At 32.3% G+C, this 11,420-nt stretch overlaps 2 long non-coding RNA genes across 2 annotated transcripts; one reads left to right on the top strand and one right to left on the bottom strand.

Moving 5' to 3' along the window:
• Nucleotides 1-3,156: 3,156 nt before the first annotated feature.
• On the bottom strand, nt 3,157-5,726 carry LOC132759149 (uncharacterized). Its single transcript, XR_009629672.1, has 4 exons — nt 5,681-5,726; nt 5,253-5,437; nt 4,652-4,742; nt 3,157-3,292 (listed from the first exon to the last, which is right to left on the bottom strand). It is a non-coding gene; the product is annotated as an uncharacterized LOC132759149 (long non-coding RNA).
• A 2,468-nt stretch (nt 5,727-8,194) lies between these two features.
• On the top strand, nt 8,195-10,946 carry LOC132759148 (uncharacterized). Its single transcript, XR_009629671.1, has 4 exons — nt 8,195-8,383; nt 8,591-8,691; nt 9,199-9,234; nt 10,869-10,946. It is a non-coding gene; the product is annotated as an uncharacterized LOC132759148 (long non-coding RNA).
• The last annotated feature ends 474 nt before the right edge of the window (nt 10,947-11,420 follow it).

Genomic DNA, 11,420 nt, shown 5'->3' with positions numbered 1-11,420 from the left:
ATCATGATTCAGTACTAAATGGAAAAAATGTGTTCTTTAGTCAGTCAGGACAATGTTGACAAATGAACATTTGCTACAAAAATAGCATTTTAATTTAAAATGTTTTATTCTATCATCTCTTTAAAATGCTATCATAAAGATTGTCCATTACTTTAGTGACTTGATGAGAAATATAAGAACGTGAACAGATTATACTGGCATGTTGATGGACTTTAAAGAGAAGGACAGTTATAAACCGGAGGTAAAGCTAGAGTATGTTGATGAATTCAGGCAAGACCATTTGAATCAGAAGGAAGCATTCCAGACAATTATCTCATAGATTTTCATGAGTTAAAGGATCTGGCAAAAAAGAAAACTGAAAAACGTGGCGAAGAAACTTGAACGAGAGCATGTAAGACTTTGTTTTAATTTTGGTGACATGCTACTTCATAATATTACACATTTATAACATGTGATTCACAAAGGCACACTTTTGTTATAAGTTCCTTCATTTTATTGCTTTCAATACATGTTGGCTATAATTAGCTTAGCAATAGAAATGCATTTGAAAGTGAAACAGTTTGTTATTTACATTTATATACTGCTTAGGTAACAAATAACACCAGACAGAAAAGAATGATCTTGTAAGATGTTGTTCATTTCCACAATTTGTGTTGATTATTTGGTTGTTTTGAGAAAGAATATGTAAAAAAAAGGGTCATGTGCCATCTTTGATTGCTAAATCCAATCAAACAGAACCAAAATCTCAAATGAAGATACTGGTATTATTATTCTATAATATTCTGTATTTGAAGTTTTGTAAGAATTTTTTGGTAAGATTAGAAGTTCTATTTGAATTTCACAATTATCATTGAACAGTTCAATATAGTAGTGAACATGTTTTAAGATTCATGTTTGGTAGTATAATGATGTTAATATACCTGTCATTTCCTAGGTAGACATGGTTGTATGGTCAAAGACTGTTTATATCTTCATCAGTTTTAGAGATGTTAACGAACTGTCAAGTTTACATTTTTAAACAATTCAGAATATGTCAGTTGATGATGATATATCAAAAGAAAAAAATTCTCTTGAAATTAGAAACATCAGATTTAAACAAATAATGTTACTATTGACAGTTAAAGATGAAGATGAAAGTGCAACAGACACGCCATTAATACTGTAGCATTGTGTGAATAGGAGAAATCAACAACAAAGAAAAACACCATAACATCCTACCTTACTGGAAACAAAGGATTCACGTATGTACACTTTAGTTGTCTTAACCGTTCCACTGCCAGAATTGAAAGTGTTTAGCCTTTGCCACTAGTTTAGAGCCAGGCCAACCTGTACATCCTTGCAATCTGACCAGGCTCTGTACTGTTGGCTGACAAAGTTAAGATTTTATCTTAATATCCCCAAAAATGATAATGGACTGTTACAAAATGGAAGTCCATATAAGAAATTCAGCAAGCTTATGGTTGACGTTTTGTTGGTTTTATAATGAAAGTTTATCTGATTTTAAGAAATAACTGGTGTGTTAGACTGTATAAATGTTTATATTTTAAAAAAAAGAAACAAGAGAAAAAACAGGTTTATGTATTCAACTATGAATAATGTACATGTTTAATGATTTCACTCATTATATGCTAGATTTTAAATGACATATATGAGACCTTAACTATTACATTGCTCTTGGTGATTTAATTCATAGAAAATGAATTTTTTGACATTTTGCACGATCACGAATTCTTTTGATGACATAGTTGTTCAAGACTTGGATTTATTTACTAAGTACATAATAAGTTTGTTTGAATAAGATATGTAATTGTCTTTTCTGGAAGCTCGATGTGTAATGTATTTTTTTATTGTTTTAACAGACAGACAATGGTGAAACCATCAACTTGAGGCTGTAGATAGTGGAGTATGGACATGATAATACAGTATTGTACAGGACACTTCACAAATCCTGTTCTCCTGATCCAACAAGACAGCTTCTACTGTGTGCAGGAACATTTCAGTGTCTACATTTTTCAATCAGATTGCATTTTGCAATATTTTAATGGTGATATGTTAGGCACATTTTAAAATTATGAAAAGGTTATTTATAACATACCTGCAAATCGGTATGTTAACAACCTTTGATATAAATTAAGTTTTGAGTACAGAGTGTAAAAAACAAGTTTAAAGGCACAATGAATTATTTGCTGTTATAATTGTAAGCATTAAAAATGCTGATAAATGTACATGTTTTACATGTACATCTGTGAAAAACTAAAATCAACTTTGTAAAAATGATGGAAATAAAAAAATGAAAATTTGGTACAATCTCTTTTCTTATTATCAACAAAGTCCATTTGTCCTGACACTAAAAGTTTATTTTATTTTTTCAAGTCATTGAATGTGACTTTAAAGCAGCAGGCCTACAGATTGTCATGCTAATTTTATGAGAATTTAGAAAATGTATTTAAAAGTAAAATATTGTAAAGTGAACAAAGAAAGTAATTACAAAACCAAAGAGGACAAAATATGCAAAAAAATAGCCCTTACTGTGTGAATAATGTAATAGAAATATGGTGATAAATACTGCATATCAGTTTTTTAATCGAAAAAATAACTTTCAATCTTTTTACATATTTTCAGAAGTTTTAATTTTCTATAATGATTTTAGCTCATCCAAGGCATGCAGCTTTAAAGTTAATTTGTAACTGTCAATAGTACTAGTAAAGTAGTACATGTATGTGTTAATGAATGTATTGTCAATTTTTGCAGTATGAGTATGATACTAATATACCTGGTAGATCATTAAACCTTCCTTTAGTTAGCAGGATACTTGTCCTACTTGAAAAATAGTACCAGAGCAGTAAAGTGCACGTGACACTGACAGCAATAAACGAGGGGAGGCTCTTACAGCAGTAAAGAATATGTCACCCTTACAGCAATGAAGGACATTTGCTCTAATAAACAGCAGCAAAGGACAGGTGACTCTTAACATCAGTAAAGGGCATGTGGCTCTAACTCAGTGACTTTTGCCACAGAATAGGGAAACAAAAAGTACTTGCAACACTTTATTTCATTTTTACCATTTTACAGACATTTAATTTTCACATATTTAAAAATAGAAAGACACAAAACCAAATTTGATTTCCAGTGCAGTATTTTTTGATTGTATGTCTATGGTGAAAGTCAAATGCCTCATACTTTTATGATTTTTGTTTGTTTTTTACTTTGGTGGAATTGGTACCATCATGCATTCCTTTGGTGGTATGAACACAGTTTGGGTCTGGTATTTCCCAATTTCAAGTCGTAATACCTGTAAAGAAAATAACTGTAAGAACATCATAATTTAGTGCCACCACTATATCACATTGACCAGTCGCAAACTAGACTTGTTCAAAGGGTATTACTATGTAGCGGTAAGCTGAAGCTCTTCAACGGATTCTTTTGATCCAGTTTCGATATACTGAACTTTTGATGTGAGGTATGGTCAAATAAGTGTGGCCACTGGTGCTTTTCTACTCCATTTCGTTGTGGAAGTGAAAATGATTATGACACAATTTTGTAAATTTATTCTATAAGTTGTTGACAGTCTCAAGGTTACTGCAAACTAGCTATATTTACTATTCCTAAAATGAAAAAGCAAATGTCTGGTTAGATTAAACGTTTTCAGTTTCATGAGGCCAATCACTAATCGCCAAGGGGGGGGGGGGGGGGGGGGGGGGGGGGGGGGGGGGGGGGGGGGGGGGGGGGGGGGGGGGGGGGGGGGGGGGGGAGTCCGTGGCCGAGGTTAAGATCGCTGTCTTCAAACCACTTGTCCCTCACCGCTGTGAATTCGAATCCCGAAGGGACTTTTCGATTATTTCAGCTTCCCGGCTAGCTTACGGAAACGTCGTGGTTCTACTCAGGTGCCCATTCGTGTCTGAAATAATGCACGGAAGGCACCTAAAGTCTTCCTCCACCAGTAAAGCTGGAAACGTCGCCATATGGACCTATACTGTGTCGGTGTAACGTAAAAACTCAATCAAACAACAAACAAACTAATCGCCTGGAGCCCTTCTGGTATTCCCCTATTTCTAGATTTCTAGATAATCAATTTATGTTATTGGGAATTACAATGGAATAGTGTAGCAGAGGGGGAAGGGGGAGCGTGGTCTTGGCCTCATTGCCAAAGGAATAAATGTAGGAAGTTTTAAAAGGCATTTTTACAAGTCCTAAAGAATTTCGGCGTATAATATTATGCCCGTAGTTCTCCGTCTGTAAGCAATTCCGTGTCTTCTCAGTACATTTCTGAATGATCTTTATTGGAAATAGAGAAAAAAAGGAAGCTTGACAACTTGAATACTTGTCACGTGTACTTGTTCAAGGATAATTTAGATAAAATATGTTAGTCAACTTCCCTGATGAAAATATTGATTCTCAGGTAAGTTTATTGTCAATCTATTGTTTTGGATTATGAGGATCTATCCGGTTCTAAATGTTTTATAACAACGATGACTGGTCAAGAATTTTATCAAAAACGTAGCTTGTATTATTTTTTGACAATGCTGCTGCTCACATGTGTGGGCCTGTCCAGAATTAAGAAAAGCAAAAAGATAATGTCCTCTGTAACTAATGAAGTATGCAATTACACTATAATTAATATTGTTTTAAAGATTAAAAATATGCTACATACGCTTCATGGAAATGTTCTGTGGTAGTATTGCTACGGACATCAAATTGAATGGGGATGCAATCTGGTTCTGCCACTGTGACCAGGTATTCCGCTGTAATATAAAAAGTTTAATGTCAGTATGATAATCATATCTTCTTGTGTACGTTACTTACTCTGTAAAGAAAATGCAGCTCATTCATTTGATTACCTTATAACCAGTCAATTAATTGTAACTCCACATTGGGTCGCGAGTATAATAGCCAAGTTTTTTTAAACATTATTTTTCTGTCCCCCTTGAAATACGTGGTCGATGCCCGTGGTTGTTTTCAACTAGCATTGCACGGCTTTTAGCGGGGATTTTACCACATGTGTATTTGAATGAGATGTTTACAGACAGTTACATATTTCTATGATACATTAATATTTGCAAAGTAGCGATCTTTACTATATGGGTTCTTCATAAGCAGTGTACAATCTCTAAACAGTCTGTTCATATACAGAAGTAATTTTCTATAAATATTTTAGTTTAAAACTGAACTTAACTGCCTGGAATTAAAATACCATATTTTTTAAATGTTGCGAGATTGCAAAATTTGATATTGTGTTAAATTGATAATTTTACCCCCATCTTCAAATTTTCCGCCAAAAGTCGCTGCGTCAAAATGTTCCTGCGGGGATACCAGCTGCACCGTACTCTCCTTCAAACAAGAACTTCGAGTCTAGTGGTACACCAACAACGCGGAATGGGCGGGTCAATCTTGTAACATTACAGGACATTGTTCTCAGATTAAACATGTAGTCCAAGCCCTATTAATTAAAGACGAAACATTGGTTTAATAACATAATAGTTGACAGACAATGGATTATATTTGTAATTTCATTATACGTACAGTATATTAGTAGCTCACTCTAATAGCTATACTTTTTTAATTCAAATGCCTTTATTAATTTATTTATTATTTATTTTATTTATTTATTATTTATTATTTATTTATTTATTTATTTATTTATTTATTTATTATTTATTTATTTATTTATTTTGGAATTCACCTCATTATAAAGATGGATTCTTAGTAGTAATCTCGTTCCTTTCCAACGTCAACGCTCTTTCTCTACTTGCTGCCCGTCTGTTCAACTCGTCATAGCTATGCTCGGCAATCTCAAAATATTGCTTATATCTGTCCATCTTAAAAATATTCATTAAAAACTAATCAGCATTTTCTCAATTAAGAATATATTATGAAAGACAGGAACATTGTGATATTCTCCTCCTTGCGGAATATTAATTAAAGGAGAACTCAAGTTTTATATTTTTCTGTTCCATTTCATTTATTCAATGTTTTGTAAATTAAAAACAAATCACCATTAGTTATTCATATAAGTAAAAAAGAAGAACTAAACGAGTCTCAGATAAAACTGTTAGTTTCTGTGATTTTTTGAAGGGTCAGACGTATTTGCTAGAAATACCTGCTTAATTTCTGAAACAGGTTCGTGTATTAATAATGTACATTAATTGTCTCAATTTCTACGTGAAAGAAATAAGAAAATAGTTATGATTATATTTACCTTAAATACGTCTTGCAACCCATTTGCTTGGTGATTCTGAAATCATTCAAAGAAAATATTCTTGCTAATACTGAACAAAATGAACAAATAGTTTTAAGTTTTCTTAAATTGTAACCCTGTCAACAAAGTAATATCATAACCATCTCACACCATAGAATATTGTGTCCAAGCTATAGTCCATTATTTACAAGTAAATTAATTCATGCATCAAACCCAACAAAATCCATATGTTTTTAGAAAGCATATAAAGCTGTTTTAGAAAGTGATTTCAAAGTGCGTTGTCGTGAATAAAAATTTCTCGGAAATTGAAATTTCTTATACAATTGTGAGAGTTGTCTATAAAGTGACATTAATTAAATTTATAGAAAACGAAAATGTTCTATTTAATTTTATAACGAATTTATGTTCTGAATTTGCATTAATGATAATTAAATTGACTTACGACATGGTGTTGGCACCTGTGCCGAGCAGACGATAATTATCCGCAAGACCTACGACAATCTTCATTCTGGTTTTAAACAGACTGATTTTAAATGGGCCTGCTATTAAAACAGTCCATGCCTCTTATCAGAGAAGAATTTCAACCGCGTATTTAAGGTCATAATTATGAATAATCTCAATATATGATGTTGCTACCGACATGACCTTGTTTCAATAACTTCTACTACATATTTACGGGTACCCAAGAGATTCATTTGCTGTTAAAGAAATACAAATATAGGCGAGGAAGATAAATGTGACAGCTGACTCTTTATACGGGGACTTTCCAAACATATTAGAATTGATTAGCACATGTTGATATTGCGACGTAGTTTCTAGTCCAATATGAATTTAATATCTTAAATCAATGTCCAAGTAATTATTTAAAACGAGTCTCATCACACTACAGCTGTATACTTGTATAACTTTATTACTGTGATATAAAGCTTCGTTAAGCTTTAAATGTGTTGATTTCTATGAACGTTGCTATTTTACAGAATCAGATATTCTTTTTTTGCCAAGCATGACAAATATACTTAAAACTGGAGATTGATGAGGGTCCAGTCAAGTTGATCCGTGTATTGAAATAAAGTGCCGTGAAATACTACAAAAAAAAGATGTCTGCGCCCATGTGTCGTGATTTTGTTTATAAACTTCAGAAGGCAATACAGTATGTAATTGTATACTTCATTGATAAACACTTATCGTAAATTAAATTATTTGCAGCATGTCAATTGAATTCTTGGATTGGAAAATATATTGCGTAAATTTATTAAGCAATTAAACACATATTGGTTGGTTGACGTCTGTAGACGTATCCTAATACCCTAATAATTTCGTACTTGTTTACGAATAGACATGAAGAGAAAGATATTTGAAAAACAGCATTTAATGTATAAATTAAAGCTTTACACTGACCAAGTCTAAACAGAATTACAATCATTTAAATATACACAACACCTAAATAATAAATTCTACATGACATTTTCATGTATTTACAAAAATAAAACAAAATATGAGATTAGTTGCATACTCTCAAATAGGAAAAGAATCTTTTTCTCCTAAGTCATATATAAAATATACAGTTAATAGCATCTCCTAGTTGACCTCTACCAAGTTTTTTCAAATGACCAGTTTGAGGTGAAAAAATGAAAATGTTAAAATTTGCCCAAAGCTTTATATATGGCACTTTTGTTGTAACATAAACTTTTAAAGAAAACTTTCAAAATCCTCTCATCAGAAACTACATGTATAATGCCAACAGCTTAGATGTTTGGTATGAAGGTGATTTGTGATCTGTGCAAAAGTTATGTAACTCATACCCATGGGGTAAAAATCCCCTCCTGTAACAGATTTCAGGTGAGTGATCTTGGGACACTGTTGCCCACTTTTTTATGTAGCATGATGAGATAATATGGTTACTATGGACATCAGGCAAATAAAAACTTTATGGTAATTACAACTATGTTTTAATTTCTGATTTAAATTGTCATGCAAGAATGTTTATTTAGGATATTTGGACAGAATGAGGGCTGTCAGATCTGCATGTTTTTCTGCTAAGGAGGAACCACACATTATCATGGTCAAGACTGAGGAGACAAATACAATGTTTACACACCAGTGTCTCCTGTAGCACTGAATCTTCCACAAGCACTGATGCTAAACATGACAAATATAACCAGTGGAATGTCCCTTTTCAGTTAAAAGGTAAAGAAACAATTTAAATTGTTATTTAGGTAAGGTGTAGGTTTACCTGTCAATAACATAAGTATTTACATTCTACTTATAGATTTTATCACACAGTTCATGTGCAAGCCAAATTTAAACAAATGAAATATTTTAAAAACATATTGTGAAGACAAACATGCAATTGAAATAGCCTGCATTTTTTTAACATTTCAAACTTGTCTTCAGAGCCAGAGTATGCTTTTGACTACATATTGGACCCAGCCAATCATGATGCTATCAGAGATAACATTGCACAAAGAAAAGGAGTGGGAAATATAGATTTAGTGGTATGTATAAGGAGTCCTTTATATACTCTATATGTACAAACATTATAAGTTATGCACTTATAAACACTCAATATCTTTAACGGTGACTAAATGTATAACTTTAAAAAAAGTCTTGTGAAAAATACTTGATAAATATTTTTCATTGTTCAGGGTGAAGTACTTTTCAAGACATCTAGATTTACCATACCTGTCTAATTAATTACTGATATTTAACACAGAATTAAAATTTAAAAAAACAACAGATAATTGATTTGTTTCATCATTAAAATAAATTGAATGCATACCCATAAAAATTACAAGCCAGGTTGGGAGAGGCAAAATGTGCATCAGTTGTCATAAATTTATTATTAAACCTCCTTTACTAGCCTATTTAGTCTATTTAGGTTGACATTATTTGATCATAACTATAAAATATATGTCATTAATGATTTAAATCAACAGTGAGTACATGATGAGGCAGATTTTTCTCATTGAAAACATTCAATGTTATTTCCTTTAATTCTGTAGGTTGATCTACACAGAAAGTTTGTCAATGAAACAAATGTAAGTGTGTTAAAATTTTATCAAAACTTTAAAATATTTACCTGATTAAAATTTCTTTTTGAGGATTTAAAGATAAAAAAGGAGTTGAAGCATGGTTGCTTTATGTGTCTCAAATGTAGGGGTGTAATCGATTCAATCGATATCGGTGTATCAACGATCTTTGTTATTCGATTTGATATCGATTCCATTTTTGGCCGGGTTGCACTGGTGCAAACCCTGGTTATAGTATGGTGAATGTCGGGCGCCGGGCGGGCGCCGGGCTGGCGGCGAAAACTTATGTAACAGTTTTCTCAGCAACTACTTATCACAGCCTCTTGATATTTGGTATACAGTATCCACACATGGTCCCATACCGTGGGATTGGATTTCAGGTCTGTCGCTCATCCACTTCCTGTTTGCCAACTTAGTTAAATTTTCAACATTAATGGTCTATGGTAGGAAATTTTCGTAACAGTTTTATCAGTAAGTACTTATCACAGCCTCTTGATATTTGGCATACAGCATTGACACATGGTCCCATACTGTGGGATTTGGTTTCAGGTCTGTCGCTTATCCACTTCCTGTTTTAACAACTTAGTTAAATTTTCGACATTAATGGTCAGTGGTAGGAAATTTTTGTAACAGTTTTCTCAGCAACTACTCATTACAGCCTCTTGATATTTGGCATACAGCATTGACACAGGGTTGCATACGGTGGGATAGAGTTCAAATCTGTCGCTCATCCTTTTCCCTGTTTATCTACATAGTTAAATTTCCGACATTAATGGACAATGGTAGGAGGAATTTTTGTAACAGTTTTTCGCAGCAACTACTTATCACAGCTTCTTGATATTAAGCATACAGCATTGCCTCATGGTCCCATACTGTGGGATTCGATTTCAGGTCTGTCGCTCATCCACTTCCTGTTTACCGACTTAGTTAAATTTTTGACATTAATGGTCAATGGTAAACATTTTTTGTAACATCACAGCCTATATTTGGTATACAAATGCAACCTGGCCTTTTCTGTCTTTGACCCATTTTTTAAATTTCAGATATCGAATGCACACATATTTCTAGCTAAAGAGACTTCAGCAAACAGGTTTTATAGCACTGATAGACCAAACGTCAAAATAAAAGCGACATATAAAGTTAAATAAAAGCGACATATAAAGTTATGGGAGCCAGAACTAACATATTTCAAACATTTTTTTTCTAAATCAAAACCAGAGTTACCTCCCAGTGTCTCTAACGAATGCTGCCGAATTTCGTGAATTTTGTGAAAAGGCTTTAAACATTATAGTTACTAGTCATTATTTGTCATTAAAAGTTATAATGATAAAAAAAGAAACAAATTGTTCACTTTTCATAGTTTATTTTTTTGCATGTGTTAAAATATAACTGCATATTAAAACAAATTAAAAAAGACTTGAAAGCTTAGTTTTACATTTAGTATTCTTTGCATTCACAAAATTAATTGATTATTCTTATTTGATATACGGTATTTTTTTATATTAATTAAACATGCATTTATATACTAGTACCTTTTCATGTAACATGGAAAAGAGTATGACCAAAAAATTATTTTCACTAATGATAGGCCCTAATATTAAGGTAAGGCTATATGAAAAAATTACCTTTTCTTTTTGCTTCAGCCAGGAGAGAAAGAGAAAGTAAGGCAAGAGTTTATACAGGCTGTAGGAGAAATACCAAACATAAGTCACCCACATTCTGTAAATATTAGTTTGATTATCTTAACTATAGTAGTAAAGATTTCATGTGTTATTTTGTGACAATAATAGCTTTTTTAAAATTGATTAAATTGATGACCATATTTGTTTTGTTGGACGACATTTAAAAGTAAGGGAACTTCGGTAGTATATTTAAAAATTTCAAAATTTGTGTTAATTTATATTCCATGAAAGTTTAAGATAGTTGGTAATAATTGAATGTCTGAACAACTAGTTTATTACATGATTTTCAAAGCATTTTTCTTAATTGTTTCATTGGTTTAAACTATCATCATTAAAAAACTAAAAATGAAATTAATCATAGTTTTATTTCTATTGGAACTTGGCAGTTAGAAGTATTTGATATTTAACTTTGTGTGTTATTTTTCAGCCAGTCGGAAGAAGAGGATGCCGCTAAGCTTGTTGACCTGGTAGGAACTAAAAGAGGTATAGTATACATGTAGAGACATTTTTCTT

The sequence above is a fragment of the Ruditapes philippinarum genome, unplaced genomic scaffold, assembly GCF_026571515.1.
Source record: "Ruditapes philippinarum isolate M1 unplaced genomic scaffold, ASM2657151v2 ctg9094_1_1_1_1, whole genome shotgun sequence".
NCBI classification, from domain to species: domain Eukaryota; kingdom Metazoa; phylum Mollusca; class Bivalvia; order Venerida; family Veneridae; genus Ruditapes; species Ruditapes philippinarum.
Note: the sequence above shows the minus strand (reverse complement) of the source record. Positions and strands in the feature narration are given on the sequence as shown.